Genomic DNA, 25671 nt, shown 5'->3' with positions numbered 1-25671 from the left:
CCTATTACAACTACACCAAGTTTCTAAAACTATAAATACGCACTTAAAGACTTATCTAATTGTGTTTGTGATGCAGAGTATATTTACGAGCATGGACTGAAAAAGGATGCTTAAAGCATAGATTTAACGCTCTGATGACACCAAAGCATGGGATGGACTCCAGGGGACCAAGATCAACGCCAGAGATCCAAGAAAATCGAGAAATTGAAGCTCAAGTGGCCTGAAAAGTGTCCAGAATGCAAGATCACAGGGTTCCCACCATCCGTTCAGCTCGAAAATTCATACATCGTCCGAGTACCATAAATGAACCGTACACGTAAAATTGCAGCTCCTGGATCACTGTGAAAGTGCCCCAATGGACAGATCAGCCTATAAAATAGTGATGTGGGGCCCACCTGATCTTTGGATACGCCTCAGTCCTGGGCTCAACGTCTTAATTTAAAGGAGGAAGTGGAAGGATGGAGTGGATTTCTCGAATACATCACCTGGGACCCACATCATTCAGTGCATGTGCACAGCACACACACCAGCCGAGCCGCACCGGACGGTCAGCCCAGTCAAAACAGGGCTGACCCGCCTTCTTCGCCCGCAGCAACAGTGGACGGACAGCGTCCGTCCGTTTTTCGGTAGTGGGCCCCACTCGCCCTCCAGATGATGGATCTGGACCGTCCATGTGAATCACAAGGGCCATATCATGCATGCCTAGGTGGACAATTCTCAAAAGGTCCCGGAGATTCAGTTTTGATCGTCCAAAAGAAAGATAGACGGTGAATGGATCTGGTCCAATAGGCAGTGCATAATTTGAAGAAACCCACCCTTCTTGACCAGTTTTTCGTCAGGAATCCAAATAACGGATTGGATTTTCCAAGAAGACAGCGAAGTGGGCCCCACCATCAGTACAACGTAAGTACTACGCACCCTGTTTTCGCGTCCGGGAAATCCGAAATTTCCGGCCGATTGTGGGCCACTGCCTGTGATCGGATTGGTGATCCAAACCGTCCAGATGATGACCAAGCCAGGAATGACCCTAGCCATGAAGCCGGTTTTGAGGTTACTGGACGGCGAGCCACCCGAGGCCAAACGCAACTCCTCTTGCGTTGCTACGCTGCTGCATCGCTGGCTGCGAAGCTTTCCGCAGCCTAATCCCTTCAGGACTCCAAAGCAGCAAACGTGAGGAGTTTTCTTGGGCTCTGACGAGAGTGCTATAAAAAGAATAGAGGGAGAAAGAGTAAGGATCATCTTGGGCTCAGTTTGGAAGAAAAGTGAAAGCAGAAATTGGAGGAAGGCTGGACGTTTTCTGCTGGGCGTTTTCTGCAGGAGTATGTGTGGCTGCTGGCACATGTAACGGAGAGAGAAAGGGCAGCTACGGTACGTGAGGAGTTGTTTTGGGACATGGCTGGCTTAGCATTGAAGGAAGAAAGGAAGAAGCGTGGAGCGGGTTTTTTCTCTCTTTCCTTCTTGTTCTTTTCTTTTCTTGTTTTATTTTTGCTGTTTTAATCAGCCCATTCATGTGTAGCTAATCCTCTTAACTAGGGCTAAGAGGTGAAGCTTGTAGCCTGATGGGAGAGATGTTGCTTGTGCCTTTTGATTAAATTGAAGAGCTTTTTGATTTAATTTTATAGGAATATTTTTAGTTTTTAATGGCATGTTGTGACTGAAATTACAATGGGCTTGCAATGGCTTTGAGTATTCCTCTTCTCTTATTTTGGTTATAATGTCAGGAAGCCCTGATGTTCGCCATCGTCTCCTGGGCATGGTTGGATGTCGGTACCCTTCCTAACCTTCATAATCATCTGATTGGTTGGTGATTAGTTTAATTCTGTTATTTGCTCTGTCTCCCGGGCATGGTTTGATGATGGAATCTATTCTGATTCAAATACCTTTCATCCCTTTAAAATTATATCAGAGGAAATTCAATTTAATTTCCATGATTCCTAATGCAGGCAAAAGATCTCCCTGATCCCTATAAGTGGATCCTCTGAATCCCTAGTTTCCCTTTTCTGAATTCCTTAAAGTTTTAGATAATTATTCCACAACTATTTCTTAAATTTCTATTTGGTTAGATCATATCTTAGTCTAGTTCTATTTCTACCTAGTTTCAGGAAACGTACAAGTTTCAGTCCCTGTGGATTCGACCTCGGTCTTACCGAGTTTATTACTACATCACAACCCTATACTTGGGGAGTGAACAAGTTTTTGGCGCCGTTGCCGGGGACTGACGGTTACGATTCTTTGAAATTAATTAGTTTTAGAATTAGTTTGAGATTAGGATTTTATTAACTTTAGTTTTAGATTTTATTTCTATTTGATTTTTAGAACTAACTTGTTTCCTGTTTTGTAGGATCCTGACATAAATTTCTAAATTGGTAATTCTTTCCTAAATTCTCTACTTTTTCTGTTTTTAGAATTAAGGTTTAAATCTTAGAAATTTTCTAATTCTAGTATCCTCTCATCTGTAGGAAATAGAAACTAGGTTATTTCTTAATTAACTTTCTACTTTTATTTTTAGTAACTTTCTAATCTTAGAATCTAATTTGTTTCCTAATTTATTTTTAGAATTTTTGTTTAGAAACTAACCTTCCTATTTTGTAGGCATTTAAGATAGAAATCTCTAATTCGGTACACTCCTTCTCTACTTTCTATTCTTCAGTTCTCTTTTAGTAATTTACTTTCTAATATAGGACCTTCCTAGGTTATTTTAGAAGTTTCCACTTTCTTTTAGAAATTAGTTTACTGTTATCTTTCTTTTAAAGGATTGTTTTTCTCCTTTTTAGAATCTAACTTATTTTTGTTTTATTTTGCAGGTCCTTAACTTAGGGGCTTCAATTTGGTAATTTCTTTCCAACTCTCTTTTTCTTTCTATCTTTTCTTTTCCTTTCTTAGGGTTAAGTTTTTAATTGAGGGTTGCGAGTGTTTTCATGCCCAAGTGGGCCCGTGACGACACTCGACGTCTCTTGACTGAAGGAGGATTGGTTGAGGGGTTGACTATCCATCGCAGGATTAGACACCGCTCGAAATCCCCTGAGTTAACTGAGGTTATGGCTGAAGACCAACCTCCTCTACTTCCACCTAGGGTGGAGGATACCCAAGATGAGAATGAGGTGCAACAGGCACCCCCGCCTCGTACTTTACGAGATTATCTACAACCGGCGGGAGTGAGTATGCCCTCATGCATGATTTTTCCTGAAAATACAGGACAAATGGACATCAAGCCAGGAGTTATCCAACTCCTTCCCAAATTCCATGGACTTGAATCTGAAAGTCCATATTTACATTTGAAAGAGTTCGATGAGATAATAGCTACATTATGTTTTCCTAATGTATCTGAGGATACAATTAGGTTGAAACTCTTTCCTTTTTCCTTAAAAGAGAAAGCTAAGACGTGGTTACATTCACTGCGTCCTAGATCCATTGGCACATGGAACGACATGCAGAGGGAATTCATAAAAAAATTCTTCCCACATCATAAAACGATTACCCTCAGAAAAGCAATCATGAACTTTGCCCAAAAGGAAGATGAAACATTCTTCCAATGTTGGGAAAGGTTCAAAGATTTGGTCAGTTCATGCCCACAACACGGATTTGAAACGTGGCGCATTACAAATTTTTTCTATGATGGATTGACATCTTCCATGCGCCAAATGGTCGAGACAATGTGTAATGGAGAGTTCATCAACAAAGATGTTGACGAGGTATGGGATTACCTCGATAGTCTCGCTGAAAAAACACAATCATGGGACTATTACCCAATGGCGAACACCACGTCTAGGCCGACTCAATTAAAGGAAAAAGGTGGATTATATCTCTTGAAAGAAGAGGATGATCTCAAGTGTAAAGTGACTACGCTCATAAGGAAAGTTGAGGCCATGGAAGGAAAGAAGGATAAGGTCAATGAAATTGTTTGCGGCATCTGTGATTGTAACATTCACACAACTGAAAACTGTCCTACAATACCTGCCTTTCGAGGAGTGTTGAATGAACAAGCCAATGCCGTAAATAATTATCAAAGACCTTTTACTGGACCTAACTCCAACACATACAATCCTGGCTGGAAAAATCATCCAAACTTTTGTTGGAGGAATGGACAAACGGCGACTCCTCCAGGTTTCTTCAATCAAAATCCAAATCAAGTGAAACCTCAAGAGGAACCGGTTCAAAATCCCATACAAGAGCTGGCTCAGGCAATGCGGGGAATCACAGATTTTATGCAAAAGATAGATTCTCGTATGACGGTTATAGAAAATGGGATGCTTCTTACACAACCTCTCCCCAATCCTAAACCGCAGTACGAGAATAATGATCCCAGCTCTTCAAATCAGATGGGGCATGCTAAATCCATCACCACTCTTAGGAATGGGAAGATCATTGAGAAAACTCTTTCGGTTAGGCCCGAAAAGCCTCAAGAACCAAAAGAGGACAACAACAATGGATCCAGTGATGCCCCACAAAAAGTAGAACCAGAACTTCTAGAGAAGCCAGTTGCTCCATTCCCCCAACGGTTGGTTTCACCAAAACCTCTCTCTAACTCTCAGGATATCCTAGAGGTGTTGAAACAGGTGAAAGTCAACATTCCTCTACTTGATGTCGTTAAACAGATACCTTCATATGCCAAATTCCTGAAAGACTTATGCACGACCAAAAGACGGAAAATTATTCAAAAGAAAATCTTCTTGACTGAGAAAGTGAGTGCCATCCTGAAGCAAGACGTGCCGTAAAAATTCAAGGATCCCAGTAGCCCAACCATATCATGTGTAATCGGGAACCATCGAATTGATCATGCACTTCTTGATTTAGGAGCGAGCGTCAATTTGATTCCCTACTTGGTATACAAACAGTTAGGTTTGGGTGAATTAAAACCCACCCTAACCACACTACAACTTGCTGGTCGCTCTGTTCGTGTACCAAGAGGGATAATTGAGGATGTGTTGGTCCAAGTTGATAGATTTTACTACCCTGTAGACTTTATCATCCTGGACACCGAACCCATCAATAACATGAGCACTCAGATTCCCGTCATTCTTGGTCGCCCATTCCTTGCCACGTCAAATGCAATTATCAATTGCAGGAATGGTATCATGACTATGTCTTTTGGAAATTTGACATTGGAGTCAAACATTTTTTTCAATAACGGCAGCAACTCAGAGGATGATGACGATTTCCACGACATTAACATGATTGACTCTTTCGTGGAAGATACGACACCTCTGACCTTATCCTCCGACCATCTAGAGACGTGCCTGGCCCACTCCCATGATTTTGATGATGACATGATTAGGGAGACGTGCGCCTTGCTTGATACTGCACCGGTACTTGAAGTTAACCGATGGAGGCCACAATTTGAAGAATTACCACAAACTGATGTAGTGCCTCTACCGTCTAACCTCAAGCCGCCGAAGCTTGACCTAAAACCTTTGCCCTCTGATTTGAAATATGCATATTTGGGTCAAGATGAGACATACCCGGTGGTGATCTCTGCCCACCTGGAGAAAGAACAGGAGAGTATGCTTATATCTACTCTCATTGAGCATAAAGGAGCCCTGGGATGGACGATAGCGGACCTCAAAGGAATCGATCCCTCGATTTGTACTCACCACATATATCTTGAGGATAATGCAAAAATCGCTCGGCAACCACAACGTAGACTAAATCCAAACATGAAGGAAGTGGTTAAAGCCGAGGTTCTTAAACTACTGGACGTGGGTATTATATACCCTATATCTGATAGTCAATGGGTGAGTCCAACTCAAGTGGTCCCTAAGAAGTCCGGAATCACCATCGTAGCCAATGTTAATAATGAACTCGTGCCAACTAGAGTCACTACTGGTTGGAGAATGTGTATTGACTACAGGAAGTTGAATACCGTCACGAGGAAAGACCACTTTCCTTTACCATTCATTGATCAGATCCTGGAAAGGTTAGCCGGTCATTCCTATTACTGCTTCTTGACGGGTATTCGCGCTACAACCAGATAGAGATAGCTCAAGACCAGGAAAAGACCACATTTACATGTCCCTATGGCACCTTTGCTTATCGAAGGATACCATTCGGACTATGTAATGCCCCCGCCACCTTTCGGCGATGTATGCTTAGTATCTTTTACGATATGGTGGGGCAATATCTAGAGGTCTTTATGGACGATTTCTCTTTTAGATAACTTTCAGAAAGTGCTTGGAAAGTCTTAAATGTGTTTTTGAAAAGATGTGAAGAAAAGAACTAGTACTTAATTGGGAGAAGTGCCATTTTATGGTTCAGAAGGGAATTGTCCTTAGGCATATCATCTCGTCCAAAGGAATCGAGGTAGATAAGGCAAAAATCGATCTTATCTCTAACCTACCTCCACCCAAGAACATCAGAGACGTGCGATCTTTCTTAGGACACGCAGGATTTTACAGGCGATTCATAAAGGACTTTAATCTCCTCTCTCGTCCTTTATGTAATCTTCTTCAAAAGGATGCTCCATACGAGTGGACTGAGCAATGCCAGGAAGCTTTCACCAAGCTTAAGGGCACGTTAACCACTGCATCTATCATGCAGCCACCTGACTGGAGCCTTCCTTTTGAACTTATGTGCGACGCTTCTGATTATGCTCTTGGGGCGGTCCTAGGCCAGAGAAAAGATAAGAGGCCCTACGTCATTCATTACACAAGTAAGACTCTAAATCCTGCCCAAGTGAATTACTCGACTATGGAAAAGGAACTCTTCGCCGTACTGTTTGCTTTGGATAAATTTCGGTCATACTTGATCGGATCCAAGATCATTATCTACACAGATCATGCGGCACTTAAGTATCTTCTTTTTAAGAATGATTCTAAGCCCCACCTGATATGATGGATCCTTCTACTTCAAGAATTTAATTTAGAAATTAAAGATAAAAAGGGAGTAGAAAACATTGTGGCCGATCACCTTTCTCGCCTTAATACCTCTGATTCCCTTGAGACGACCCATATCAACAACATGTTCCCTGATGAACAACTGTTCCGAGTCTCCCATTCACCTTGGTTTGCTGATATTGCTAATTATCTTGCTACAGGTGTCATACCGACACAGTGGACTGCGCAAGATAAGAAGAAATTCTTCACCAAGGTGCGCAACTTTTTCTGGGATGATCCTTATTTATTTAAATATTGCCCAGACCAAATCTTAAGGAGATGTGTACAAGACGATGAGCATCAGAGCGTTATCTCCTTCTGTCACTCACAGGCCTGTGGTGGTCACTTTTCTACTAAAAAGACCACGGCCAAGATTTTGCAGTGTGGCTTTTACTGGCCCACTATGTTTAGGGACACTCATGAGTTTTGCAAAGCTTGTGAGCGTTTTCAGAAATTGGGAGCATTGTCCCGTCAAAATATGATGCCTTTGAATCACATTCTTATCATCGAAGCATTTGATTGCTGGGGCATCGATTTCATGGGACCATTCCCCCAATCGTTTGGGAATCTGTATATTTTGCTCGCCGTGGATTATGTCACTAAATGGGTCGAAGCGATTCCGTGTCGAAAGAATGACCATCGCACGGTCATTAAATTCCTAAAAGAGAACATCCTTTCTCGATTCGGAACGCCTCGAGCCATCATTAGTGATGGGGGCTCACACTTTTGTAATAAACCATTTGAGAGCTTAATGAAGAAATACGGTATCTCTCATAAGGTGAGCACCCCATACCATCCACAGACAAGTGGACAAGCTGAGATTTCCAATAGGGAGATCAAACACATTTTGGAGAAAACGGTTAACCCAGATCGTAAGGATTGGTCAATCCGATTGACCGATGCCTTATGGGCATACCGTACTGCCTTTAAAACCCCTATTAGAATGTCTCCCTTTAGACTTGTCTATGGGAAGGCTTGTCACTTGCCTGTGGAGCTGGAACATAAAGCGTACTGGGCGATCAAAAATCTTAATTTCAATCTGGACAACGCTGGCTCGCTACGCAAACTTCAATTGAATGAATTGGAGGAAATCCGGAATGATGCGTACGATAATTCGAGAATTTACAAGGACAAGATGAAAGCATTTCATGACCAACACATTTTGCGAAAATCATTCACGCCTGGTCAGAAGGTCCTTTTGTACAATTCTCGATTACATCTCTTTCCGGGTAAGCTTCGATCTCGTTGGACCGGCCCTTACATTGTTGTTACTGTTTTTCCTCATGGGGCCGTTGAGATAAGAGATCCCGACAATGGCAAGGAGTTTAAAGTCAATGGACATCGATTGAAACCATTTGTCGAGAAATTTGATTCAGAGGACATGTCCATGCCTCTGACTGATCCTGTTTACCAGGATTAATCTCCTAGTCTGATGGAGGTATAGGTAAGTTTCCTGTTTTCTTAGGACTAGGGTAGTTGCTTTATTTGTCTGGCTGATGACGGTAAACTTAGCGCTCCTGGGAGGCAACCCAGCTCTTTATTTCATTTCAATAGTTAGTTCAATATTTGTGGGTAACATTACTGCAAACCCTCACGAGACTACAACTCGTCCACTAGGGGTAACCTAGGGGTTTAAAGGCTTGTTGCATACGCTAAATGCAATCGAGAGCACCTACGAAAGTGGTATAGGTATGATTTTATTTTAGTTTACTTTTGTTGGTTTCTCTCTTGTGCTGACCGCTCTTACGTAGAAATCTTTGGAAAGCCTCTTGATTCTTTCATCCAGGTATTATCTTTCCATCACTTCTCATTTACTTTTTGTCCCATGTGCATCGCATGCTTATTTCTTTTACATTGAGGACAATGTAGATTTTTGGTTGGGGGTGGGAGATTAGGTCACCTAATCAGCATTTTCTTAGTCTTGAACAAAAGTTGTGAAAATTTTTAAATTTTTTTTTGACATTTTGTTGAATTTGAAGTGATTTTGACAACCATCTTGGATTTAAAATTACAAGATAAGTGAAGTTGGTAATTTATGACTCTTAGATTCAGTTATCTATTATATTAGATTTCACAGTTAAGTTTGAAGTATTAATCTATAATTGGAAGTTTTAAACATTGATTGAGTTATGAGTTCACATGTCACATCTCGCTTTCACATTAAGATTTCAGTTTGATATTAAAGGGTTAACTTGGTAATCACTAAGCATGTAAGGAACCAGCTTGGAAAATTTGCCCGTCATTTAAAAAAAAAAATATATATATATATATATATATATATATATATATATATATATATATATATATATATATATATATATATATATATATATATATATATAGGAGAGAGAGATACCTTTGGAAAAGGTTAGGCAAATAATTTTCACCATAGGTTTGCTCCCTATAGGTGTGGATTCAATTCTCCTCTCCCTTAAAAAAAAAAAAAAAAAAAAAAAAAGAGAACTGAAAGGAAAATTCTGGTTTAAGTTTTGAGTGTCCTAAATACTGTTTTGATTATCAATGTTATCATAAAAATTATCCATTGGATTTCTTAATGATGATAAGCCGAGATTTTATTATAGACTCATGATACTCATTGTTCAGAATTGTTCTAATTAATGCATAAATATTTTAAAGTTGATTATGAAATTTATTGTGCACTTGATTCCAGGAGGAAGTAATATCCAACATTCATGCATCTTAGAATTTTCGAATCTAGACTGTTTTTTTTATAAAAAAAAAAATAAATAAATAAATAAAAAATCGCTTGAGTTCATAAAAATTGTCCTGTATTTCTCAACTTATTTTTCGCATGCTTTGCTCGGGACTAGCAAAATGCTGGTTGGGGGTTGTGTTGAGGGTCAAATATTGCATATCAGACCCAGTTGCTGCATAGTTTTACAAACATGATACCGCTTTAATGGCCGATTTAATTGTGTTTGTGATGCAAAGTATATTTACGAGCATGGCTGAAAAAGGATGCTTAAAGCATAGATTTAACGCTCGATGACACCAAAGCATGGGATGGACTCCAGGGGACCAGATCAACGCCGAGATCCAAGAAAATCGAGAAATTGAAGCTCAGGTGGCCCGAAAAGTGTCCGAATGCAAGATCACGGGGTTCCCACCATCCGTTCACTCGAAAATTCATACATCGTCCGAGTACCATAAATGAACCGTACACGTAAAATTTCAGCTCTTGGATCACTGTGAAAGTGTCCTAATGGACAGATCAGCCTATAAAATAGTGATATGGGGCCCACCTGATCTTTGGATACGCTTCAGTCCTGGACTCAACGTCTTAATTTAAAGGAGTAAGTGGATGGACGGAGTGGATTTCTCGAATACATCACCTGGGACCCACATCATACAGTGCATGTGCACAGCACACACACCAGCCGCGCCGCACTGGACGGTCAGCCCAGTCAAAACAGGGCTGACCTGCCTTCTTCTCCCGCAGCAACAGCGGATGGACAGCGTCCGTCCGTTTTTCAGTAGTGGGCCCCACTCGCCCTCCAGATGATAGATCTGGACCGTCCATGTGAATCACAAGGGCCATATCATGCATGCCTAGGTGGAAAATTCTCAAAAGGTCCCGGAGATTCATTTTTGATCGTTTAAAAGAAAGATAGACGGTGAATGGATCTGGTCCAATGGGCCGTGCATAATTTGAAGAAAACCCACCCTTCCTGACCAGTTTTTCGTCAGGAATCCAAATAACGGATTGGATTTTCCAAGAAGACAGCGAAGTGGGCCCCACCATCAGTACAGCGTAAGTACTACGCACCCTGTTTTCGCGTCCGGGAAATCCGAAATTTTCGGCCGATTGTGGGCCACTGCCTGTGATCGGATTGGTGATCCAAACCGTCCAGATGATGACTAAGCCAGGAATGACCCTAGCCATGAAGCCGGTTTTGAGGTTACTGGACGGCGAGCCACCCGAGGCCAAACGCAACTCCTCTTGCGTTGCTACGCTGCTGCATCGCTGGCTGCGAAGCTTTCCGCAGCCTAATCCCTTCAGGACTCCAAAGCAGCAAACGTGAGGAGTTTTCTTGGGCTCTGACGAGAGTGCTATAAAAAGAAGAGAGGGAGAAAGAGTAAGGATCATCTTGGGCTCAGTTTGAAGAAGAAAAGTGAAAGAAGAAAACGGAGGAAGGCTGGACGTTTTTTGCTGGGCGTTTTCTGCAGGAGCGTGTGTGGCTGCTGGCACATGTGACGGAGAGAGAAAGGGCAGCTACGGTACGTGAGGAGTTGTTTTGGGACGTGGCTGGCTTTGCATTGAAGGAAGAAAGGAAGAAGCGTGGAGCGGGTTTTTTTTTTCTCTCTTTCCTTCTTGTTCTTTTCTTTTCTTGTTTTATTTTTGCTATTTTAATCAGCCCATTCATGTGTAGCTAATCCTCTTAGCTAGGGCTAAGAGGTGAAGCCTGTAGTGAGATGGGAGAGATGTTGCTTGTGCCTTTTGATTAGATTGAAGAGATTTTTGATTTAATTTTATAGGAATATTTTTAGTTTTTAATGGCATGTTGTGATTGAAATTACAATGGGCTTGTAATGGCTTTGAGTATTCCTCTTCTCTTATTTTGGTTATAATGTCAGGAGCCCTGATGTTCGCCATCGTCTCCTGGGCATGGTTGGATGTCACCCTTCCTAACCTTCATAATCATCCGATTGGTTGGTGATTAGTTTAATTCTATTATTTGCTTTGTCTCCAGGGCATGGTTTGATGATGGAATCTATTCGATTCAAATACCTTTTATCCCTTTAAAATTATATCGGAGGAAATTCAATTTAATTTCCATGATTCCTAATGCAGTAAGATCTCCCCGATCCCTATAAGTGGATCCTCTGAATCCCTAGTTTCCCTTCCTCGAATTCCTTAAAGTTTTAGATAATTATTCCACAACTATTCCTTAAATTTCTATTTGGTTAGATCATATCTTAGTCTAGTTCTATTTCTACCTAGTTTCAGGAAACGTGATATCAGTTCCTGTGGATTCGACCTCGGTCTTACCGAGTTTATTACTACATCACAACCCTATACTTGGGGAGTGAACAACATCCTACCCAAACCATATCATAAGAACTGACTTTATCATTAACCCTTCCCATTACCATTGTTAACCCCAACAGACCTTTGCAAATAATATTTTTCTTAAAAAGCATAAATATATATATATATATATATAAATATATATATATATATATATATATATATATATATATATATATATATATATATATATATATATATATAAGTATTGCTTTAAATTGGTTTCAATCGAAGTTTGTGAAAAATCAAGTTTTCAGAATAACTCGATAAGTTGGATAAGTGCGTATGTTGGCCGAGTACTCCAGGTCGGGAGTCAACTCCATCCGGTGTGGTCATGCGGACTAGGACAGGCATTGCAAAGCTTGGGTTATTGAGTACTAGTTAGGTGGTCACTTAGTACTTAAGCACCTGTGAGGAGATTATGGTGATCCAGCTGGTCCTACGCCTCTGATTCTTTTGATCTTGATGTTTGGTTCTTTGATTGTTATTAGGCAAGTTAGATGGACAAATTTATGTGCCTATCCCACAATGTGATTGAGTGGGAGATGTTGGACGTAGGCCAGTGGGGCCCACTTGTGAGCAATCACTAGTGGGTACGTCCCATGTTTTCTCTGGTCTCTTCCTTTGAATTAAATTTCAAATTCAAATATGAATTTGATTTTTAATTGAAGATAGGGATTTGATCGGATTATTTGGCCTTATCCCAATCCCACCCAAACTCTCCTTCCTTTGTTATAAAAAGGAATGCGCTTCTCTCGTGAAAAGAATTGAGTCATACGATAAATCGAGAGTATACAGAGAGATACTGTGTGCGCTATAGTCTGTCCATCTTAGCTTGTCCTTGGGACGATCTGATCCATAGATCGCAATCCAGGGCTTACCTATAATAATAATAAATAAATAAATAAATAAGAATTTATCTATTTTACATTGCTTCTTCTTCTTCTTCAGGATAAATGGCAGCTGTGTAGAGAGTTTTGTGCATATGGTGCCATGAGAAATGGAGATAAATGGCAGCTGTATCTTGAACATTTCCAAGACAAGGATCTAATTAATCCTATCCATGGTCACTTTTGCTACTTCCTATGGATTCTATTACACCTGCTACATATGCATAAGGGTACAGTAGGAGATGAAGAGATCATGGAAGATGTATCATGAGTTTTTTATTTTTTATTTGAGGACTGCAATAAGTTGCCTGTTTTATCTTTCATCGCATATTGTTATATCGTCTTGGTTCTCCGACTTCGAAATAGACCAGAAAACCCTCTTCATGTCTTGTCGGAATTTGCAGCCTGTTGGATACCAAGGAATAGTAAAGAAATTAACAATAAAATTTAAGATTATAAGATGATAAATATCATCTAAAAAAGTGTCTTAGATAAAAGCCACATCCAAATGGGATTCAGGCTCCTTCCACACGTATCAGGCCTGGCAATAGATTTTGAAATGGTTGGGTTGGTTCTATCGAGCTGGTCCTGTTCAAAGTATTGATTTTGTTGGTCCTGAGCTTGACCTAACGCCACCTTATTTCACAGGTGGATCATTTTCATGCCCCATGACATGGACTTAGCCATTTTAGCTCTTGGTGGATCATTTTCATGCCCTATAGCATGGACTTAACCATTTTAGCTCTTCTTTGTGTGGACTATTCTAGGGAGGATTAGAGAATTGTGAAGATCTCCCAGATATTTTGGAGTTCTCTTTTGCCTTCTTGTAGCTAGCATTATGTAGAGAATTCTAGAAACCTTCTAAATTCTTTTTAGCTGTTGGGTGATAACCATATAGTGCCATCCTGCCTGTACATGTATATATTGTAGTAGCTTTCCAGCTCTATAAAGGAGGCGAGCTCTTCATTTATACCCATCCAGAAAACTTGCAAGCGTTCTACTGTAATACAAGTTCCTTTGCCTTCTAAGCTCTCTTGTGCTCTGATTCATTCATAAGTCGACTGTGATACTAGTGCTGCAGTCTATAAAGTCGTTTGGATCTCTATAAATGGTTTAAGTAGTAAATGATCATTTGCAGCCTGACCTGTTTAACTTTAAGTTGTAAATGATTTATAGGTAAAAATTATTATTTATGTTTGGATAGCCTGTTAATTGTTTATATTTTATAATTGGGTATTCAAAAGGGAGTAAAAGCTGTAAAAGAAATTCCATTTTTTTACTGGGAAATCAAAAGGAGATAAAAGTTATAATACGGGCATAAATCAACATCCAAATACAACCTATAAATTATTTACAACTAGTCTCATTTACAGAAATCCAAAATACCCTATAGGCTTGAGGACACCTTTGCAATGACACTTAGTTTGTATGAGCTGAGCACATAAAAGCCATGTAAATCCCTCCATTTTAAATGAATTGTTTGTTGTTTATAATGCATTTGTTTTGGTGGTTTGGAAGCCAAAACCACCTTCACTACTGAGCTGGTTCAGAGGATTCATAGTTCTCGTTTATGGGGAGCCTTTCATATATCAATTACATGGTACAATCATTCACAATACACTTGTGAAGGCATCATATGATTCGGCCCATACACATGATCTCAACTGTTCATTCCGTGGAAATGTCATAGCCTAATAAATACACTCATGAGACACCAACCATTTAAGACGACAACTTGATGTAGAGCGGGTCACAGACACTTTCACGGCAAAGATGGACCAAAGAAGGCCTGATCGGAGGTGGAAATGATCCGGACCGTCAGAACCTTAAAATAGTCATATCTCGCAAACCGGGATGAGTTTTTCGACATAGTATATATGATTTGGGTAGGAGAACCTACTTAAGTCAACCAACCCACTATGTTGGATTTGCGAGATTTCATCATATCCCATAAAATTTCATTTTTACAATAAATAGTAAGTTTTAATTCGAGTTATAACTTTTGATCATTTTGAGTTGTAGAAGTCGTGCCCAACATGAAAAGGACTTAGAAAAGTTTGAAGAATAACATGTTTCACGGCTTAGAAAGTCGCATTTTTAGGGTGTTTGAGTTGGAGTCTTAAGTCTAAAACTCAGTCCTAAGTTTAAGTTCCTTATTTAAATAGTTGTAATTTTATTTTTTATCATCAATCAAGTTATTTCGAAATTATTGGGAATTATTTCTGCTTTTATCCCTGGTAGACTCAAGTGAGCTCTGTGAGGAGTCCAGAGAGCTCCGTGGATTCGGAGTAAATACCCCCTGAGGAGGACGGTGATCGACCTCATCACGTCCCTCCCCGCACCACAACTGGTGCGTGGGCCATTTTGCCGGCCAATGACTAGATGACTAAAGATCAATTAAAGAAAGTTATTGTCATTAGGACATGGCACATCCATAATGGGCAATTAGATAAGCCCTTCTGATGTTTGATGAGTGGGCCTCAACGAGGCTGTCTCACAAGCAGTTGAAAGTAGAATCTAAAAACTCTAGTAGACAAAGTTAGGAAATGTAAAGACAAGATTGCACTTCTTGAGGTTGTGTTTGGATGAGGGATGAAATGAGAATTATTAATTTCAACTTTTCATTTTCCAAATTATTAGAGAAGCATATGTTTTTTTTTTTTTTGAGGGAAACTAAGAAGGGAAGGCCAGACAGCAGCGAAAACAACCCCTCTCCAGTTTAGCATAGTTTTCAGTTGGAATGGAAATTTCATAATACTGAATTTGGAAGGCTCCACCATTAATGTGCATGGCCCAAGGCCCGAACATGCCAGCGGATTTGGTCAGGTGGGAGTAACACTGGGTTTAGTGAGGCTGTGACAGTGGGGCCCACTTTGATGTATGTGTTGTATATCCGTTTTTCTAGCTCATTTTAGAGCATGGCCCAAAAATGAGGTAGCTAGCTCATTTTGAGCAGCCACCATTAAAAACTTACAAGGGCCCACCATAACATTTATTTGATATCTAACATATTGATAAGGTGAAACAAACCTGGATGAAGGGAAAACACTAATATCATCTTTATCCAAAATTTTTGTGGCCCACAAGAAGTTTTTAATGGTGGATATTTTTAACCAGTTCCTATGGTACAGTCCACCTGAGATTTGGATCTTTTTAATTTTTGGGCCTATGCCTTAAAATGAGCTCACAAAACAGATAACAACATGGATATACAACTACGGCTGAAAGTTGGGTGGGTTCAACCGAACCGACCCGTGACTGACCCAACATTGGGTTGGGCTTGGGCAGGACGTATCATGTTTGGTCTCGGGCTTGGGCCATACAAACACCAACCCGATAAACTTGGGTTGGGCTCGGGTTGAGGTCTCAAGTTACCCGACCCAACTCGAGACCTCAACCCGAGCCCGATCAATATATAAGTTCCTTATAAATTAATTATAATTGCGTGTGGATCATCTCTGTTAAAGGCATAGGAAATTCTAATGCCATCAGGTTTCATCGATCCAGTCATTTCCAATGACTCAAGCTAACAAGATACGCCAGATTTTCTCTCCTTGATACACAATATGACTTTTAAAGGAGTAGTTGTCCTATATTTTAGCTTGTTTGTTTAGAAAAAATAAATTTTTTTACGATAAATAACTACATATATAATTAATAAAATTATAGGTACAAAAAATAAGACGTGTATTGAAAATATAATAAAATAATGTAATAATGAAAATATTAGCATACAACCTGACCGGCCCGGCTTGGGTTGGGCTAGGGTTGAGAATTCCCAACCTGGGGTTGGGTTGGGTTGGGTTGGGTTGGGGTATAGGAACCTTGGGTTGGGCTAGGGTTGAGCACCAACCCAACCCGACCTGCCAGACTTTCAGTCCTATATACAATGCATACATCAAGGTAGCCACACAGTCACAGCCAGACGGAACCCGATGTTACCCCGACCTGACTCCCCAAACACGGGTCGATCTACTAACTGGGTTTGCAGCGTGCGCATAAAAGAACGGAGCGATTAAAAAAGTTGAGAAACGGTCTCTATTTAAAGTGCCATATCTGGTCCATCTAATGACAGGCGAGCCCATGGAATGGATGTACCTGATGGTAAGGGTGGGCCCCTTTTACATGCAAGACAATATACCACTTTTACCTTTACATTTGAGGTGTGTTTATATAAAGTTACAATGTAATTTTATTTCTTATTCCAACCTTCAATCTGTGGAGTTGACAAAAATAAATAAATAAAAATATGATCTAGATTCTACTATATATTCAAGAAAGAAGCCAAAGATTTGGACGACTAGAATACGCTAGCTAAAGAAGAATACGAGGGTCCACTTGATGGACAGCTGACATGTTCCACAGTTCTATCACGTTGGCCCTCCACATGGCTTGATCCAGAAAGAGCACACATGGGCCTACTTTACAGTAACCGTAATCCTTCCATCAGCTGGATGACCACTCACTAATATCTCAATGATCATATCATCATAGCCATCAAATCCGTGGCTCTTGCAAATCATCCGTTGGAACACTAGTATACATCAGGAAAAAGGATAAGCCCACTTGGAAGGTTGGATCATCGGATGGAGCAACGGTCCATCTTTTTTATTTTTTTAAACCAACTACATCAACGGTTTGGATCACATGAAGATGGTCCCTCATTTGCACTGGATATTTGGGTTTGACTCAATAAAATGAGAGATTTGCGAGATGTGCCAACGTGTCAGCAAGATCCAAGCCGTCCATTAAGGGGCTGTAGGTATAGATACCCAGAGGAAAAATAGAATTTCCTCATATGATTATAAGTCTACAAAAGGGAAACCTATTAAATGAATAACTGATCGTCCATCGTGATTCTTATTTTTAAATTATTTAATTATATTCTCGAAATTTTCTTGTTGCTTCCATCCCTTCGTTCCAACGTCACCCATCAACATATTTAGATTTTTTTAAAAAAAAAATAATACAGTATAATAGTAATTTTAAACAACATATTAAAATAAACTAATTTTCCGTACAACTGATTTACACCAAAGCACGGTGCATATTAGTTGTATATTTCACATATGGGTTTCTCCGGAATATGAACATAGACCATGGACTAGTCCAAGCAACTCTTCATGGCCACCAGGTCAGCCCTACCGTGTGGAAAATGTCAGAAGATAGATAGATGGTTAGACTTCTTATTATAAATGATGTGTACCGTCCATGTTAACAAAGCATTGATTGGACAGATAGTTTGATCGATTGATGCGGTTTTGAAAGGGGGTCCATTAAATAAAAAGGTAGGCCAGATGAATGGTCCAGATTGAAGTTCTTGACCATCCATGTGTCCATGCAAGTGAAACGATGTGCACCATCTTATTTGAGCATGAGTTGTACGGGAGTGTTGGAGCCAGGCCTAAAACAAATGAGAAATAGTAATAAAATGGTTGGTTAGAAGGGTGTGTTACGTACAAATAAATAAATCCAGCTAGCTTTCTAGAAAACGGGTCCCAACTTGTGTTTGTATTTCACAGCCGGATGATGGGCGTGGACTTATAGAGCCAGAGCAGTTGAGCACTGTGTTTTCCTTCATAATTGGCAAGAAAATTTTGAAACAAGCACTGTCAAAGGCATTGAAAATAAAGAAGATAGTGTATGTAGTATGCATTATTAGTCAACAAAAAGATAATGTGTAATCCTTATAATCAATCTCTCCACCACTCAAATCCCATGCTGTTGTATTCTTTGTAATTGTAACTGTTATTTCAATTCTCTACAGCTGTGGCTTTTGTAATTTATTTCACTATGACAACTACTTTGGGTCCGTTTGATTTGCTGTAATTATTGTGAATCGTAGGTAAAAATATAACAATTAATTTAATTTAAAAAAATGTATTTGAAAAAGAGCTGTAATTTCCCCTCCAAAATCAGCCCTGCTCAATAATATAATTGATATTTTCAAACCAAAATTTTGTGGGCTCCACCATGAAATATGTGTTAGATCCATGACATTGGTTCATTTTCTTGGATTGTTTTAGGACATGAGCCCATAAATGAGGCTTATCCAAGGCTCAAGTGGACTACACTATAAAAAAAACAATAAGGATTGAACGTTTAGCATTGAAAACTTTGTAAGGCCTACAAAAGTTTTGAATCAAGCTGATCATACTTGTGTTTTCACTTCATCCATATCCTTTGGAACTATGAACAGGTTGGATCTCAAATAAAATTCACGATGAACCCTATGTAAGTTATCCAGTGGGCGTCATTATTGCCATTGCTTCCAGTGGTGTGGTCCACTTTAGCTTTTGATCTTCAGTAAAATGATCTGCATGACATACATCTTGGTGGGGCCCACTAAGTTGGACGCAGATGAGCTACCAACCACACCCTGATCCATAGCTAAAGTGGTAGACTGGTGAAAGATACCTCGTTTTAACAATGAGGTCTTGGTTGGTGTCTATCCTGGTAGCGGTGGCTAACAGTGAAGTGTGAACTCACAGTGGAAATGTACTAAACAAAGTAAAATAAAATGATATATGTATCTTCCCTTCGTTAACGTCTGTGTGAACTCACAAACAAGGTGAATCTCAAGTAAACATCGTGGCGGGCCTTATGAAAGTTTCAACTGCGGGCATCACTGTCCCCATTGTTTTCTACAATTGGTCCACTTGAGCTTTACATTTGCTTCGTTTTTGGACTCATGCCTTAAAATAATATTTCCAAATGGATGGACGGTGTGGATACAACACATAAAACATGGTAGGGCCCACAGAAGTTGGTAAAGTAGAGATGGCTACTGAAGCTGTAAGTAGCTGATCCACGTCCCACTGAGCACTCCTACGTAAAGAGATAAACCTCGTTTTCCGAGTGAGGATGGAAGAAAAGATGTCAACATCGTACAGACGACTTTCCACCGATTTAACCATTACCATTGTAAGCAATAAATGCTAATTTCGGTCAAATCACAAGTAATCAGAGCAAACGGCCTAAATCTCACAGTAAGGGGGTGTTTGGACAGGCTCATCCCACGGGATTAGGTTGTAATAGGGTGGATTGCATTCAATGATGGCTGTGTCAGTGGATTGCAGGCAATCCCATTGCTAAATTCAGGGAATCTACCACCAAGTATGTTTGGCCCGCCTGGTCAATCCCGAGATTACGCCCAGCCAATCCCTTCTAATTTGTTCATCCAAATATGTCACAGGCAAAAATCATGGGATTAGGTGGGATTAGGAGGGATTGGGTTGATTTCAAGGTAATGATGGTGATGTAAGTGGATTGCTGGCAATCCCATGGGATTGCTCCAATCCAGGCAGAATTTCATCGTGCTTGTTTGGCACGCCTGGCCAATCCCGGGATTACTCCTTTCAATCCCTTCTAATACAATCTAATCCAATCCAGCCTGCCCGGCCAAACAGGCCCTAAGATGATACGAACCATTTGGGCCATGTGGGTCCAGGTAATACCCACTCATCATAGATTGGTCATGGGTCGTTTTCCATGCTTCCTCTAAAGATGATCATAATCATTTAAAATTTAAGATCACTTTAGGATTTTTTCTATCATTAGATGGAGTGGGGAGAGGACCATTTCCAGCAAATCATGCATTGATGGTGGGACCTAACTGTAAACGGTCCCAAGAGTCGAAGATCCCATCCTTGTAATCCTTCCGAGTCGAAGACACCGTCATGACGTCGCTCCAACGAATCCATCCTGACTTCATTTGTAATAAAATAAGGTGGCTTGTTGGGAATGACAACCAAATAAATGTGAGGTCCACGGTCGGTACATAACCTCTTCTTTCAAGCCACCTTAGTAATTAAAATGAATCTGTTTCAATATCTCATGACAGCGACTTACACTCGGAAAGTACGGCTTATTTGATTTTTTTGGCTCAACCCTAATTACCGTGTAAATGGATAATAATTATTTACTTAGGTAATTACCACATCCTTCTCAGTATATATGTGACAACTTACTTTTTTAACACTTAAATAGAGATATTTACAAAATTAATGTAGGGGCCCATCGTGATGTATGTGATTTATCCACATCGCTCATTTATTATGCCAGCTGAATTTAAAGCATGACCAAAAAAATAGGCAAATTCAAAGCTCAAGTGGACCACATCATAGGAAACAACGAGAATTGAATGCCTACCATTAAAAACTTCTTGGGGCCTTTGAAAGCTTATAATCAAGCTGATATTTATGTTTTTCCCTTATCCATGTATGTGTGACCCTATGAACGGGTTAGATGATGGAAAAAACCTCAATGTGGCCCAGTGAAGGAAACAACTTTCAATGATGGACGAATTAATACCGCTATTTCCTTTCGTGTGGGCCATTTGAGTGTTAGATCTGCCTTATTTTTCGACTCATGCCTCAAAATGTTTTGATAAAATAGATGAACGGTGAGGATATATCATATACATTACGGTGAGGTTCACTGATTTAAGTCAACACTTTTGTATCAATTTTCAGGTAGAATTACTCTCAAATTTTCAAACAGATGAAAGAATAATAATTACGTATTTACCTGGGATTTACCTGTATCATGGAAAATCAGACAGGCCCTTACATTGTCATTTGCCAGTCCTAGGTGAAGTTCTAAGTACATATGCATAATTCGGACTGTACATGTGCTGGTGGTACCTACCATGTTTTTTTTTAAATGAGAATGCAATCGTAGCTGTTGATTCATCATATTTTCATGGGATTGCACACGTGTCAGAGATCAGTCCATCTATAACGTAGATCAGATTTAGCTATGAGGTGGTGTGAGGCATTGACGATGCAGTATATCAGAATTCAGGGTGGTGGATTCATCCAGCGACCTACATATTCTCGTTGGATTTGGATCGTCTGATTTTCTTTTTTTTCCAAAAATAAAAATCAGAGGCATGTTCACGGTGTAAAGTACCTATTGAATGGTCTGGATATCTGACATTGTGCCATCCAAAGGTAACCAGACACCACATGAGAGAGGTAACGTGGGCCGTGAGAATGATCATTTAGGCCCCACATTGGATCCGTTGCTAGAATCATTCAATCAGAGTTAGTTTTGTTCCATAGTTCATAGTGTGTGTGTGTGTATATATATATAACCAGCTCTCTCAAAAACTCATGGAATTATTTTTTTTAACTCATCTGACATAAAATGAGCTGAAAATTTGAACACTCCACATGATGAAGCACTTCATTAGACGAGTTATATGTTGCACGTACATCACAGGTAGGAAGTATTTTGCCATATATTGTGTGTATTGATATGCTGAACAGGACACCAATTCTCAGAAGAACCCGTGACGACTTTTTTAGAATTCATGACCCAACGTAAAATGAGCACAAAATCTGAACGATCAACGTGATGTAACACCTTGTGAAATCTTTGAAGCCCAACTTTCACATTGATTCAAAACTTTAGTGGGCCATGAAAAAGGGAACAGTTTCCTTCCTCGATTTGTCTTTCTTTTGTCATGGCCCACCAAAATTTTGGATCAGAGTAAAGGTTGGGCTTTAGGGATTTCATTGGGTCCCTCATCACATAGAATGCTTAGATTTTGAGCTCATATCAAGAGAGAGTTCTCTAAAAGCTCTTATAGAACTTGTGAAAACTGGTGCACATGTGTGCATATATGTGTGTGTGTGTGTGTGGGGCTCCACATCATGCTAAATGCATAGCATAGTTGGTAAAACTTGAGCCCAACTGGCACCTTTTTCCCTCACTAGTAACTGCCACATGATGCTAATAGCTGGATTTCAATAAAATGTGGAATCCGGCTATTTTGATAATAACCGTTTTGGCATAGTTGGACTTTAAGACAAATGTGAAATCCAGCTACCTTGATACTAACGGTCTTAGCATGCATTGCGTGGTTACTTTGAGGTGCGGAAAGCCTATCCACAGTACCATTCATCACGTGCTCATGTGTACCACATCACAGGGAATAATTGGGTAAGCACGGTAGTGTAGTGTAGATGTATACCATCCAATCTAGTCATTTAAAGCACCCTAATGGATAAGGGGATTTCTTAAAAATTACACTCTTTTAAATTAAAATGAGCCACACCACCTGATAATAGGGATTTTTTGCATTATTTTACATTGTTCCCTATGGCTTGCCTCACCTGATTTTTGGATCGGTTTGATTTCTTCTGGATCATTGGTTAAATTCACTGTTAGTTGCGGACCTTATGTGTGATGCCTAATGAAGTGGCCACATGCCTAACAAATTTAAAATAACCTTACATGTTTGGGTTTTAAATATCACATTTAAGAGACTTACTGGCACAAAATTCTTACATTATTATTGAACAAAATCTTGTACATAAATTGCTAAAGGATTTTGTTAATTAACTTTCATTTAAAACAAGATAGCAAACACTTTAATAAACATTTTAAAAAATCTTTTTCTTTTTAATTTTCCTCTTATACAGGATACAGCGACTTTTGCATCACCATCATCGAGGGCTAATCATTGCATAGTCTTTATCCCAGAGTTATTAAGGGGGGTTGATTGTTTAACCATTTTCTCATTGAATAAATACATTGAGAGTTTGTTGGTGTCATCAACATAAGAGCACTGTGATTAGTTACTTAGTTCTAGTTAACTTTTGCTAAATTGAAATTCACGTCATCAAACACCTGATATGCCACTAACGACACGCATGTAATGTGTTTAGTGCATAGGGTGATTGTGAAACTTTTAATGTTGATAAGGAACGTTACAACAACAATAACAAAAATGTGATGGTTGATATACATATACGGAGAAAATTATGTGGATCATAGTCTCTTGTTGTATGACAATTAAGACGGTCCAAATCCTTAAATCAAGAATGAAGTATGACAAAAAAAATTGCCCTTGGTTATGACCCATGAGGAAGTACTAATATTAAATGCTTTGTACCATCCTAAGTAGGCTTACATTGAGTGGTACTGTCACTGTTAAAAATCATGTATCTATTGTCATGACATTTATAGTATTCATGACATAATCTTATCCAACAAGGCCATCCACATGACTGGACAATGGGCACCAAATGCACCCTGGTTAGTTGAGGAATTGTGACTTGCAAAGCACTTATTTCACATGAGTGAATCGTTGATATATATGGACGGTTGATCACATTGGTACCACCACAAATGTATAGAACTCTTCAAGATGGGAAGATCCTTGTCATTGAAATTTTGTCATTCCTTGGGCCACTCTCCATCTGTCCCTTAACCATTTATTTATAGGCCACTGATCAAGGGCTAAATCATTATGAGAGATCAAAAATAGGGACCAAAAGATAAACGATGTGGATCAAATGAATCATGACCACATTTGTATAAACGATGCATCAAACCTTATAATCCTTTAAGCTCGTAAAATGTCCTTCTTCATTTATAAGATATTTATTTTTCCCTCATTTGAATTGGGTATTTAACTGACCGGCCTGGGTTTAAGGCTCCCCCTGCTATTTGTACATAGCTCCATCCTTTCCAATCATTCATGGACTCACGCGTATAGCATAAAAATCATAAATGATTTGTTCTTTTTTTTTTTTTTGTTAAAAAAAAAAAGCCTGTCTGACTGTCCATTGCCATCACAGGAAATAAAATACTCTTTTTCAAATGGAGAAAAGCATGAAAATTAAAAACATTGAACGACATTCCACCCCAATCCAAAACTTGCATTTCATCATATCCATTGCAGATGGACCATGGCCCAACACTCATATATACCAAAATGGCCATCAAAGGGATGGATGATATGAAAATTAGAAAATGGGGCCATTCAACCAACAAATCTCCCTTGATCTTAACGGTTCGATTGACTTCCATCCCACGATTTTTACGGTCTAGATTGTTCTATTTTTGCCACGTGGCTATGTGGCGCCATACCTCTCTCACGTGGAAGCACGTCCAACATCAGGCCATTATACTCATAACGTGTACATGGGGCTTAGCTACTCCACCGGCGTATTAAATCACTACAAGAAAAACTTTGATACTCTGAAAGTGTGTGATGGATGATACGCAGACACTTATAATTATTTACGAATTGCATACTTGGAATAACAGTAATTCAAAATGAACCGTCCAAATTAGGCTACTAAGCTTAGATGGATCAATAATATAAAAAAAGTATTGCTTGATTATCTCACCATCTCATGGTTGGACATTTATTGGAAGATGAGAGTTGATAATATCCAATGGTCATATTTCACCCAGCATTTCTCCACGAATCAGAAGCGAAGAATAATAAAATAATTTTATTTTGATATTATAAGTTAGCTAAGTTGGTTTCTACATGTTAGACGGTTTAATTTGAGTAATATATCCCACCTTTACAAATTCTGAGTGCATGACTATCAAGTATCATACAGTGCCAGAGTATAAAATAAGCCCCAATTACTCCACCTGAAAACCGCGTGACACCGACACTCAACCATATAATTCTTCGAGAAAACATTATGCTCTGAAAGAGTATGACCATCCAATACATGCACTATCAAAATCCTACTGCACAATATCCATGCTTATCAATAAATCTGAACCGTCCAAACTGAATATAACCAGCGAATTGTGTATCTTAAATAGTAATTCTTGGAAAAAAAAACATGATGAATGATTAGAAGGCGTTTCCTGTTGAATTTGGACTGATCATCATTCATACAATTCTCATTTCGAAGAATCTGTTTTAGGCATTCAAATCAATCCTTCAAATCTATTTTTTAATGGTCGATACACAATGGATTCTCAATTTTTACGGTTCAGATTCAGATAAATATACGCTTCGTGTACAGGGCTGTTTGCATGAGTATCATTCATCGTACTCTGCCAGCGCATCCAACATTAACGCAATTTTACTTCTCCCAGC

At 39.5% G+C, this 25671-nt stretch overlaps 1 non-coding gene across 1 annotated transcript; it reads right to left on the bottom strand.

Annotated features, from left to right (window-relative positions):
• Window positions 1-3476: 3476 nt before the first annotated feature.
• Window positions 3477-3583, bottom strand: LOC131229922 (small nucleolar RNA R71). Its single transcript, XR_009163659.1, has one exon. It is a non-coding gene; the product is annotated as a small nucleolar RNA R71 (small nucleolar RNA).
• Between the last annotated feature and the right edge of the window lie 22088 nt (window positions 3584-25671).

The sequence above is a fragment of the Magnolia sinica genome, chromosome 16 (genome assembly GCF_029962835.1).
Source record: "Magnolia sinica isolate HGM2019 chromosome 16, MsV1, whole genome shotgun sequence".
NCBI lineage: Eukaryota > Viridiplantae > Streptophyta > Magnoliopsida > Magnoliales > Magnoliaceae > Magnolia > Magnolia sinica.
Note: the sequence above shows the minus strand (reverse complement) of the source record. Positions and strands in the feature narration are given on the sequence as shown.